Raw genomic sequence first — 13354 nt, 5'->3', positions numbered from 1 at the left:
TTCAGGAATCACAGGTCACTAACAGGATATACACTGCTGGGACTCTCTCGCTGGGATAAGACAAGTGCGGCTCTACAAAATGAAACCGGAAGTAACAGAAAGAATAAGGGTATTTGGTTTGAGGCACCTGCTGTTTGTTGGTTCAGCGTAGAGTGGACTCCATGTGACACATAAGCAACATGAAGAACACTCTATGTTTAGGAGAGATCTGACATTTGACAGTATTGTGGGGACAGATCTGATGGTATGATGGTATATGGTGAAGGAATAAACAGCATAAATGATGATAAATGACTCGTATTGAGCCAGAGAAATAGAATCTCTTACTTTGGAAGGGGCCAAGCAAAACTGTCGATCAACTGGTTAGCTTCTATTTCACTTGTTACATCTCACACTGGCAACAACCTTAAAATATTCCACAGCAATAGACGTTTAATTTTAGAAAGTAGCAGCTTTTCAAGGTTCTCATCACATAGTTAATGTCACATTTTAATGCAGCTCATTTACGACCAAGAATAAAGGTTGCATCCCATTGAAACTGGCAGTCATATATTCCCAATAACGGACTGAATGAAATATTAGAGTGATGCGGATATTATTTTAAACTGGACAATTCTTCAGAGAGATTGTATCCAGTTAGGGAGCATGCTTTTATTTGCCTTACGCAGGAGCATGGGGAAAGCAAAATAAAGGAAAGCGCTGGAATAAAAATGACCCTGCAGGTTATTTTCTGAGTGTCACAACTATTATAAGTCAACAGTTGTGCTGCCAGCATGCTGTGTAAATGTGGACTCTCCCCCAGTCGGCGGGCCATCCTCATGGATCCGCCAGTGTGTGGCCAAGCACTCTCCTGCCACAATTAAAGTGCAGCCCATCAATAAATGATGAATGTCAAACGCAGCGTGATGTTGAGCCTGGTATGCAGACGAGTATCCAGTCTATATCCGTGGTCACAGCAGGGCAGGAAACAAGGGGCAGCGTGGCAACAACCCAGCGAGAGGAGGCAAGAGGACGTGAACAGGAACTTGCTGCAAATGTCACTTTGCGCCTTTCATCCCTTCTCAGAATGCGGCGACTGACTCTGAAGATGCGGCAGCAGCTGTCATTTCTTAAGCCATCCGTTGACATTTGGGATTCTGGGCAGATTGCCCTTCGCCTGCACAGGAAGTGGGATGGAGGACAGGGGATTTTTCTCCGCAGCCAAGGACACAGCCACATGCTGCGAGCCACATCAATGTTTCATCAGATCACTACACTCTAACACTTTAGAGTTCAACTCTCAGTGCCTAGTTTAAGCACAGGTCTTCAGTGTTAGCACTCACTCTGGTGACATGTCTCACCTTGTCAGCAACTTCAATGTGTTCCTGCCGATCCTTTTGAAGCCATTTAAAAACAACCTTTGCTTTTTCAGTACTTGATGATGATGATGGTGGTGTGCCACTAGTAATGGGAACTGAGGGCTGAGATCTGATGGCAAACATGTTCCATGAGAGAGGAGCAGCTTACGCATGGATTCGAGGAAACCATTAGGCTGCACTTAATCATGTATCCATATACATGAGACCACAGTAAGGTAAGCGGATTAGAATAATCTTCTATATGATATCTGTGTTTGTGTATCCATGTTCTTGTCATATGACTTGCTTTTACGTGAATGGATTTAAAGCCCTGTAACGGGGTTCACTCATCGCATACTGACACAATCTTCATGATGGCGAGGACCGGGTTTTTAAAAGCAGCAGTGAACGTTTTCTGTGACCATTGTTTTCATTCTGAACAGTCAGAACTTCACTTGACAAGTGCCTGGGCGACCAGCCTGGAGGGCCCCAGAGTGCCCTCAACCGCATCACCACCAAACCATTCCTGCTTCCATTTGCCTGAAGCCCAGTTTACACAGAGGCCTTTCACACCGGCACGGTTCCCAAACATAATTTGGAGCCGACCAACTTGTTCAGACAGAGAAAAAAAATGGTTCTGAACCTGACATGTGTCATCGCATTATCATATGTGACAGTCACATCTGCAATACACTCTTAGGGATGGGAATTGATAAGATTCCGATTCTGTTATCAATACTGATGAACAATTCGGTGCCTTAGTGATTCTCAATGGGAAGATAAATAAGTCAGTATCAACAGATTTGTGTATTGTTCTAGATTAAAGCAATTCCATTTATGTTGCTACTCACTGAAACTGTGTCATGACGATTGACAGTTTTTAAAGAGTCAAACCAGAATCAAAGAGGATGTTTTTAAACTTTCTGATTGGTTGACTGTGCAGCACAAATGACAAGGGAACTTGAGTCACTGTCACTTATAGTTCAAAAAGCTCTGCGGATTTGGCATCAGAGCAACAGGAATGAGTCATTGATCATGGTCGTCGTGAGTGACAAAAGGTTCAGGTTTGTTATGTGTTCACCGCGGCTCAGATCAAGGAACACACATACGTAAAATAAAATAAAATAAAATAAAATCTACAGTCTGACAGTCAAGGGGAAGAAGCTGTTGCTGTTGCGGGAGGTTCTGGTCTGGATGGACCGTAGCCTCCTGCCAGAGGGAAGAGGAACAAACAGTCCATGTCCAGGGTGAGAAGGGTCGGCTCTGATCCCTCCTGCACGTCTCTGGGTCCTGGAGACATACAGGTCCTGAAGAGGTGGCAGGCTGCAACCCATCACCTTCTTAGCAGAACGTACGATGCGCTGCAGTCTGCTATTGTTCCTGGAGGTGGCGCTGATGTCTACATGCATTTTAAAAGTCCAAACGCACCTGGACTAACACAATAATTCAGTTTTCTGGTCCATCATGTAACCGTGTGACTCCACCACCAGCCTCATCGCATCATCACAGCCGCTAACAGGGTCCAGAGTGGCAACATCAGTTGGCGATACAACTTGTATCTGAAGAGTCGATCATTGAAACACATCCGTTTTCAGGACTTTCAGGACTGATATTATTATTTTTATTATTATTACTGCTTTTTGGGGTTTGTTGGAAAGTTGCCTTTTGTAGGACGCTGATAGAATATGGACACATTTCTCCAGAATAACTTCAAAAGATGGAGACCTGGACGCTTCTGGCAGCAGCTAGCGCTGTAGCTGTTCGCATCCATCATGACTAGGCCTAGTTTCTCCCTTTGGGCTTGTCAAGGAACAACATGTCACAGTTTTCATATATTTACGTTCTTCATCAAGCAAGCTCATCGCCAATGTTTGTCGACTTTGTACAGCAAGTCTTTCAAAGTCTCTGGACGCATGTCCAGCTGGCTGCTTCCTTAGCAAGGAACTGCATCCCAAATCAAGGTAGTGTGAAGAGGGAGAAGCACATCTCAAGACTGTTGCTGCATCCTTCCACATCGGAGGATGAACTGATGAACCATGGTTCCGAAACTGTGTCAGTCCCCAGCATGGATGAGAGGAACTGAGCCAGACAGCAACAGAAGGAATGGCATACATACATATGGTGTTTGGTAAATACGCTTGTAGAAAAACAACCTATGTGATGTTTAAATGTGTAATTTGGCAGAGGCATTCCATCCCTATTTCACTGCCTTCCACTCAGTGAGCAGTGTCATTCCGCGGCTCTCCACTGCCTCGTCATCTGCCAGCACACACACCTCCCCTGCTTCAGTGGCTGCCAGGACAAATGAGATGGTCCGTTGGTCTGATGTTGGGTTTGTGCTACCCTCCCACCCCAAACCACACACACACACACTCTCACATACACACACACAACATGGAATCTCCTCGGCCCTCTCTCTCTGCTACAGAAGGACGTGCCGGGTTTTACATGCCCTCAGATGCCGGAATGTGTGTAATTCTCTCAGTGGCATATTTAGCTGAGTCAGCGGTAAAGCTCGCAACATTTTCTGCACCGTCAACAGCGGCTTTGTGGAAGAGTTTTAATTGGAAGTTTTCTTGCGCTCACCCATGCACTTGTTAGATCAAAGGCTCCCACTTACAGCGTTAAAATGTTATGGTCTTTTTAAACTGAATGCTTCCATCTCAACATCTCATTTACTCTCTCTGGAAGTTAAGGTTGTAATGTATGACAGTTCTACAACAGTTCCCCTGTTTTGAATGGATGAATATTGATGGCAAACCCCACATCAAACATACATTCAACAACAATGCTTTCAACAATTCTTCATCAACCTGATCTGACAGACCGGAAAAGCGCAGAGAGAAGAACACTTCCTATGTTTGTTTGTTTGTTTTGTAAAATCACATCACATCTGAGTCTAAGATTCTTGTCAGAGGGATTTTTTTTTTTTTTTTTTTAAAGATTGCATGAAACGAAGTGGTCAGTTGAGTTGCCCCCAGCTTATGTTTGTCTAAAGCCAACCGTGGCTTCTGGTGACAAAACCTACAATACCAGTGGATGTCAGACTCTTGTATGGCTCAGGTGACTCGTGTCTAGTCCAACTGCAGGGCGGTGAATGGGCTAGATATGAAGGGTTCGGATATTAAGCAGGCTGAGACATGAAATACATGAAGACTACTGAAGTATGGATTTATCATATTCATAAACATTATCATATTTAATTTTTGGACTCAAAGATGAGTGACCAAGCGGTGGTGTCACTGGGTCATCTGTCTTTCCATAAGACTGTTTTTTCAGTCCAACACAAAGTCTGGAGCTACGGAGGAGAGGGAGCACACAGTCGCCCCTGGGCTTGGTCCTTGTTGAAAGGGCAATGTGACAGGCGTTCTGAGTGAAGTCTCTGTCTTTGCTTTTGGTCTGGCAGCTCTGAGCATGTTGAAGACAACGACATAAGACAAAGGAGGCACAGATGGAAGCATGAGGTTGGAATAAACATCTGTTTCTCATGCAACTCACTGACCACCGGACTGAACTGTTTTGAAGTCAACACAGCTGGACACAAAGGATGGCATTCCGCTTCGACGCACTATTTCAAAGTTTTGTGGTTTCCTCTGCAGTATAGTCCATCACAGTCCAGACGTCAAGAGTACCTGAGAGAGACTAGGGTGGCTGTCACTTTAAAAGACTGTGACCTAGAGTTTTGAATGATTAAATGATGCGAGCCATCAGAAATGTATATTTTTTATTTGACTTTATTTGAGTTCTAATGCTCGATGTTTGGGGTTTAAATATGGGCCGGTGTGACTGGACACAGCAATGATACGACCTTGTCATCAAGACATTTGTGCTGTAGTGACATTCATTCACTGAGAAGAAAAATCTGAATATGTAGTTACAAAGCAACATCACACTAATGGCTACATTTAAACAACAATAATTATAATACCCAGAAAATATAATATCACAAAATGATTCAATGGTTCAGTGGCATCTGCTGAAGTCTTGCTTTTAAAGAAGTGATGTCTAGCAATGAGGAAATGATGTGATCGGTCCTTCCCCACTCAATGATCAATGATATTCGCCAACTGAGCCTCTCTGCCGTACTTTGGATGAGAGTCAGTGGACACACTTAACAGGTCGCAGCTTATAACAGGACACACAGAGACCAACACTAGCCGTCAATTTAGCGCACTCAATTAACTTCTTTATGTTTTTCAACTGCGGGAGGAACCATGAGTCCTTCAGGTAAACCCACACAAGCACTGGGGGAACATGCAGACTTCACAGAGGTAGGGTTTGCCCACTCATGACCAAAACAGCACCAGAACTTTCTCCACATTGCTGGTGTCGGCTTTCACATGTAGCCAAGGTGGCGACTGCATCTCATCGCTGTATGGGAAACACTGGCGAATACCGGCTGGTCGAGATTTAGAAATGTATTCATTCAAATATCGACACAGGGTGCCAGCATATCGATGACTGCGTCTCGCACCGACGATAATCACTGTAACTTTATTGTCACTTTGTTAATCTACCCCGCATCATAATGCTGTTTAAAAATAGAAGTGTTAAACAAAACAAACGTGGCAATCACCTATGGGACTATTGGAATGCCAAGAAACTATCATTTCCATTGAACCATTGATACAAAATCTGGCATTTCACTTCAGTACTATCGCTGCTTCAACCTATTCCACTTGAGTTTGGATCCCAGGCTTCTCCCCAGAGTGCAGCCAGTAGTGCGCCCTTCGCTGAGAAACCTCTGGTTTCCATAAATAGGATGGACTGGATAATACTCTACGGTTCATTGCAGAAATTCAATCACCAATACATCGCATTGCAAGACAACAATGCCTATATCATCCTCAATCCTCCTCTACACTGGAAGACCATGTCTGCAAGTCTGTCATGTGGTCTGTAATGAATTGTTGCCCTGGACTCCTGTTTAAAATGGAAGCTCGGGGTAAAAGACATCCATTGAGGATCACAGATATATTCAAGGAATAAAAAAGTCTCTGAAATAGATAGCATTAGTGAGACAGACTGGGTCTGAAGTCACAGAGTGTTCCCCACCACGCTAAACTCTTTACACATGTAATGCATTCAGAGAGCTTGGCGGTCCCCAATGTTCAGTCGGAGATAAAAATAGATCAGCAGTGAATGACAGGCTGAAACTCAACCAGGGATTTTCTATGGAGCAATGCCATTCACTTTGGTAAAGCAAGATGCACGGATGTTCTTTCAGGGCTCCAGGATGCACAGTGTGGAACGATCAACCTACTAAAGAGAGAGCTGGTGATTTCAGTCAGAGATTAAAAGGACACGCGCTGAATAATGTTGCAAGCTGCTGATGCAGTGATGTGCACGCTACGCGAGTCCTAATGACCTTGTCAGCTGCCAGTGTTGGCTTTTGATCGACAGAGTTACTCTCCGACAGCTGCACCGCCGCCCTCGGCAGCTGAAGCAAAGCAGCATCTCACCAGGATGTGAGGAGCGAGATTCATTTTTGGTTTGGCCTCCTTGTATTTGAGGATTTATAACATGAGAATCCAACATGAGTTGTGTTATGACAGACGGAAAACACAGCGCCGCCATTACAGAAGCCAGAGGTCATTTCCCCTCAGACATATCATGACTCAACATCATCAACTGTGTTTTGATTCCTCTTACTGGCTGTTAAAACAAAGTTGTTGCCTTTCGGCTGGAAGCAGAACCGTGATTTACTCAGGTTTTGTCACCCTCTGTCCCGTGCTGGTTCAGCTGGTCTGTCATTAGGATTTTGACTGGTCGTGTCTAACAGCGCTTAGACCTTCGAAGATGGCAGTGTTTGGTCATGATCACAGCTGCATGCCGCACATCGCTGCTAATGTCTTCCCGGCTCTCACTCAGAGGTCAAGAGGTTCAGCTGAGAGATGCCTCAAAATGATGCCATCATTAGATCGGTGCCAGGAGCAGTGTGCTGGCATGCTTGGTGAATGAACACATCAGCACCAGTGCAAATCCCTGCACTGCAGCACAGAAAAATTGGCTTGACTGAAGGGATCACACATCTGACGAAAGCAATGTTCAACGGACAACAAAGGCTGCAGCTAGTGATAGGCAGAAGAGATGTCATGAAACAGTCTCCTAAGTTTAAGTCGCCCCCTGGATGTTGCTCTTGGTTTTAAAATGATGTGAGGTTTCATTGAATTAGGGCTGGTTTTCTTGACTCGATCAATAGAAATTAAAGGGGACATTGTCTGAGGCTGCAAATAAACCGCTCGACCACACTGTTGCCCTTTTGTCAGCCCCCCAAAATCTCTGCACAGGCCTGATGACCACCACTTGTAAAGATTTGTGATCCCCAAGTTAGAATATTTAACAGACTTCGATTGTCATCCAAACTCATATATTTTGAGAGAACCTTTTGAGGAATATGAACAACAAAAAATCAACAGACGTCAGGCGTGTCAGACGTTAGTTGCCTAGGAGATGGGTCTTTGAAGGTGGTGCTCTGACCCCATGCTGGTTTTGTTTCCTCAATATCTCCAACATCCTGCATCTTTAGACCTGAACCTTTGTCTCCCAACACCAGCTACAACCACAAGACCCGGTGGGATGTTGGAGCGGGGCAAACTTGACTGTTTTCCAAGATCAGCATCAAAGCCATCACTCTAACAAATATGCACACCAAAGACATTTGTGCCTTCACAGCTGGACAGCAAGAGTGAGGCAGCATTCTGCAGCACGTGTAGCTGGATGTGTAAATGCACATGCACGCTTCTTCACATTCAAATGTGATAGTGTACACTGAGGCACGCACATCTATGCAGTTCTGGAAGCGAAGGGCAAACACAGTGACCCGACGTCATCAGTCACGTCGGAAGAATGTCAATCCCAGCATGAATTTACCTCCAAGGGCAGTAAGATAGCAAAACAATGTACAAGAGACTTCTCATTTCACTGCATCTCAAATGTGAATCATAAGGTTTGCCCTCTTTTCCTGACAACTTCACAGAGCAATATGTGTGCAGACTCATAATATATACGTGGTTTTTATTGGGTTTAATTTGTCTGAAACAGTTCAGTGAATGCACCACATTTTCGTGGTAATAAAGGTTATTGGCCCACGTTTATTTGTTCATGAGGAAAGACCGTGGCGAAACACCAAAAAATGTAATCACAGATGACAGTATACACAACACTGTCCAGCTGATACTTGCAAAGGCAACGCTAGAAGCATCTATCATTCAATATCAGAGATGGAACTCCGTCATGCAGCCAGTGAGGAGAGGCAGGATGCAGCTTGAGGCGGAAGCAGCTGCAAGACTAACAGACCCAGGTAATAAAACTTTATTTCGACTGCACGTTTCAGAATGAAGTAAAGGGGGTAAGTTTGAAAATCTACAGACTCTGTGACAACAAACCACTATCTTTCAGTTATGAGAAATAAATCTGTAAGAATCATCACGGGTCTGTTTCCTTCACATATCCGGCTGGAATGTGGTTCTGTGAGCAACGGACATCAGTCATTGTGATGGATTCTTCCGTGAAAAAATGCTGAAAACTGTTATGTTCATCTCATCGTCTCTCATTTAAGTCATTTACATCGCTGTAAAATAATAAAGATGGTGCTGCATTTTTCCTCCCTCGCATTATTACATCATGACTGTCAATAAGGAGCAGACAAACAGCAATCAGAGAGTTTTGAGCATCAAAACGTCCGTTCGCACATGTATTTCGAGTTGACTGTGGACACAGACGTCAGAGTAAGAGACTATTCTTCTTCAATCAGTTCCAGAACAATCGCCAGGGATGATGAAATGTGGCTACAGTTTAGATAACAAACAACATGATACACTTGTCCAAACCAGATGGACCACAAACACTGCAAATGACAGTGAATCGGCTATTATTTCTGTCTGATAAATGCTCGTGCACGTTAGCCATGGATGTTATCCGCTAGTGGCTAATGTCGGAGCTAATCCGTTTCACAGGCTATATCTACTCTATACTTTGATAACACAATAAAATGAGTAACGGACACTTTTGTTAGTTTGTTAGCACCTCAAAAATAAGTTACATTAAATATATTTAAGTATAAATTCAATATATTTCTGCCATTGTTATGTCTTCTTTGTGTCTCATCAGAGCTACAGTATGTATCTGGTAGTAACAGCAACACCGTGCATCACAGTCCGTATCTGGAAACATGTAGAAATACGGAGGAAATGTACCGTATTCAGATCCGTACGAAACATTTAGCATCCCATTTATGCTCAACATTCCTTACATTACAAAATGGTGAATAAAACTTCGAATTGAATCTTTTTAAACTTATGCTGATGTCAGGTTTTTTTTCTTGGTACCCAATGCCACAGTATTAACAAATGTATTTGTTTTAAGGAGTTAGTTTTGTGTTACGTAGAATGTTCCACATAAAAATCTGCTCATGAAAGAGGTTATTCCTCATCACACATCTCACATATTTTCAGTGTCATCTTCAAGTAAATTCCACTTTCGCGCTGTTAAATCTCAAACTCCTTTGGCCACAATCCAAAGGTGAGGATCAATAGACTCCTGCTGACATGTATTACCTGTGATTTGAAGACAGAAACTGAAGGGCAGCGGGAGACGAAGAGCAGCAAGTCAATACAGGCTGACAGTGAACTCAGTAAGACAGGGAAAGTCAAACTCCGGCTGCCGCCCACAATCCGACTCTTCATGACCTGTAATGAACAAAAATCTCTGTTCAGAGACAAACACCAGTCCTGCTGTAATCAGATGGATGTCTGAGGCGCGGAGGCAGTGGCTCGCTTCACAGTAACTCATTTCCTCTCCTGCTTATCAAACACAGTGGCTGCGCAGTGGCATTACTGGTTTATGAAGACAGGGTTCTGCGGGTTTATAACCAAATCGTTGCCCAATAGAGCTGATGTTGAATCACCTGACTCAAACACAGATGTGCTTTAATTTTATTGTTAGTCTGCTCATTGTTGCCGTGACGTCCTGGAGCACTCGTACATCGCTGCAGTCAGCACAGACTTACAGCGTTAGTTTAGAACAGTGAAATGTCTGTCAGTGAGCCTGGCTGTGAGACACGGGAGCTTGTGATGGATGGGAGCAATGACTGCGGAGTAGTGAGAGTCGGCAGGACGTCCAACATCAGGCTTCTATCTCTGCCACATCTAGTGAAGGCTCCTCTATCTATCATCGGCTTCCTCACAACTCACCTCCTCCACTCACTTGTCACTGTGAGCTCATAAGTGTGATGGATGTACTCAACTTGTTTGTTTCAGTTCCAAGACAGAAACCATCAATTGGAGGTGATCACCATTCACTGAGGTTCAAAGTGAATGATTGAAACATATACTAGTCACAATTATTTTACACAAGACAAAATTGATATTTTAACTTTCTTTAAAAAAAAAAATTTAAAAATTTTGACTGACGAAAGTACAAAGGGGGATTTAACACTAGTGATCGGTAGATGAGGTATCATGAAACAGTATCACAGCGAAACAGTTCATAATTTTCAGAGGCCACTAGATGGTGCTGTTTGTTTAGATGTGATGTGAAGTTTCATTAAATTAGTTTTTCAAGTCAAAACATTTTACATGAGAGAAATCAGGACACTGTTTCGTGAAACCTCATATACCCATCACTTGCCATTACCACACTCCTTAAATAAGATTGACTGATGCTGTGTATGTTGTCTGGGATTTAAACAGCAAGGATGCGTTACAGTTGTGCTGGGAACTCAAAAATTCCCAGTGACACCTCCAGGTGACGTCACCCAATGTAGGGTTAGGGTTAAAGGTGGAAAGCTGGAGAATCCTCACCACCCCGAGCACGGATTCCGAGATAGATTTCCCGAAGGTAAACAGGAAGTAGACAAAGTAGAAGGAAGTAGACTAACAGAGAATTTGTGTTTCCTATTTGCAAACAGGGCACATGTGTTATATCCACAAAAGGCATGAGCAACAAAAGCTTTTGTGGACATCGCTATTTTGTTTACCGACTTAGATAATGAAAACTGGAATGTGCTAAACTGGGTTCTGACGGAATTCCCAGTTCCAACCTCCCCCGTCCAAGGAGACTAGAATTCAGCACCTGAATCCTAAATGTTAAAACTGAACTACACACACAACATGAGGGAAAATTGTTTAGCTTTAATAAGAAGTCATCACCACTCATGTCAGTGACTTCATAGCTTCCTATGATTTTTATGAAACAGCAGCGTAAGGTGTCATTTTTTTTCTTTTTTTTTTATAAACTCCTTGTGTTCAGGACGAAATTCAATATAAGGTTATTGCAGCAGAGCTGTAGCAGTAAACATGCTCTCAAGGCTGACGTTGTTGACTGAGACACAACAAATCAAAGTCTTCCCAAGTGTCTGCAAACAATTTCTTCCACATCGTCACTCATCTGCAGCCACAACCCTCTGACTGTCATGTTAATGAAGTTGGCCCATTCATCACTTCAGCAACGCTTCTGAACACTGCTGGTGTGATGTCACACAGGGGACCTGACAGTTAAGATAGGAGCGTCCCAGGATTACAGAAGGAACCTGTAATCTGCTGTGGTTCAAGGACCTGTCTGGCTGCCTCCTAAAACGTTCCTACAGCGTCTCCATTGAATGGATATTCCCTCCAGCCTGCTGCGCACCAGTCAACTCTGACTCATGTCCTGCAGGTCTCTTGCTTCTCCTTAAAGCCCAAGGCCTGTTTCATGAAGTAGCCCCCAGTAAAGAAGATGAGCAGCTAACACCTTCAGCCAAATGTTCTCACTCTCTCCAACCCAGCTCTCGTTCATCTGGAAAAAAAAATTGTTTCAAATTTCAAATATGGGAAAAAGTGATGTCTCTCTTTCGCTTGCAGACACTGCCCTCTTGTGGTGAAGAGGCAAAAGACAGTATTATCCATGGAGTTTTGCATGTATTTAACCCTATAACGCCAAACGTATCATATATGATACATGAGCTTTTGAGCCCTCCACATGAGCAGTGTGACCATTTTTGCCCTGGAAAACCTGACGTATACAACTAGGTACATGCAATGCACGGATGATCCACCAGGGGGCAGCAATTAACTCACAACTCACTCATGAGTCGAACCAATTCTTCTAAATGCCTCAGTGCTCCAAAAAGCTTCATCTCACCATCACTAGTTGATGACATCGCGAAATCCTGCTGCCAGCTTTGGGCAACAAAACTTCGGTTTATTTGATGTCCACTAGGTGGTGCCAGATAGAACATAAACCTTCTAGAAGAGAGCTCAAGATACAAACGTAAATGTCAGCGCATGCGTAGCTGCCCCTGGGGCAAAGCATTTTGTATACGTCCTCCTGGAACCACTGTGTCTCCCATGGCTTTGTAACTGTTCGCCAACATTGTCAGTCACTGTCTGCAAGTCTATGCGCTTCTAACACGCTGATCAAGTGCCTTCTACTCAAAATATTACCGCAATTCAGAAGATTCTAATATAAAGAGTGGCCTGAATTAAGTATCTGAATCTTAAATGTGTATATTGAGCACAGGACGAGTTATACTTATTTTAAACACTAGAGGGGGTGCACCGTTCCTGGAGGTACTGCAATACCAGGTCGATGCGCGGAGTGGACGGAGCAAGCCCCTATTCCATCTCCCAGTTCCAAAAATCAATTTAATATATGGTCCCCGGATAGGGGACGTATCAGATATTAAACTGATAAGAACAGATACTACACTTGATCTTAGCCAAAAGGCCGAGAAGCGATACCCACAATGGGTCCGGAGCAGCGGAGCCATTCTGCTGAGCCACTAACGTAGTGACGGTTACGAAAAACTCCACTGTAAACGTTGGACCCCAAAACACGCGCGTCATTCGAGAATGTTCGCTGGAGATGTGAACATGGATCAAGGGGCTACATTGGATTCACACGCGGAAAATTTGGAATGTAACATCCGAACAACTCCTGTCACGTGACGTCAGCCTGACCAATGGCGGATCGTATGCACGTCGAATAAAATAACGAATCTAAACCACCGAATAAAATACAGCTGCTGCGTATAAACA

The 13354-nt window shown here is 43.7% G+C and overlaps 1 non-coding gene across 1 annotated transcript; it reads right to left on the bottom strand.

Moving 5' to 3' along the window:
- Positions 1-12864: 12864 nt before the first annotated feature.
- LOC128761605 (U2 spliceosomal RNA) lies at positions 12865-13055 on the bottom strand. Its single transcript, XR_008415257.1, has one exon. It is a non-coding gene; the product is annotated as a U2 spliceosomal RNA (small nuclear RNA).
- Between the last annotated feature and the right edge of the window lie 299 nt (positions 13056-13354).

The sequence above is a fragment of the Synchiropus splendidus genome, chromosome 6, assembly GCF_027744825.2.
Source record: "Synchiropus splendidus isolate RoL2022-P1 chromosome 6, RoL_Sspl_1.0, whole genome shotgun sequence".
NCBI lineage: Eukaryota > Metazoa > Chordata > Actinopteri > Syngnathiformes > Callionymidae > Synchiropus > Synchiropus splendidus.
This window is presented reverse-complemented; position numbering and strand designations above follow the sequence as displayed.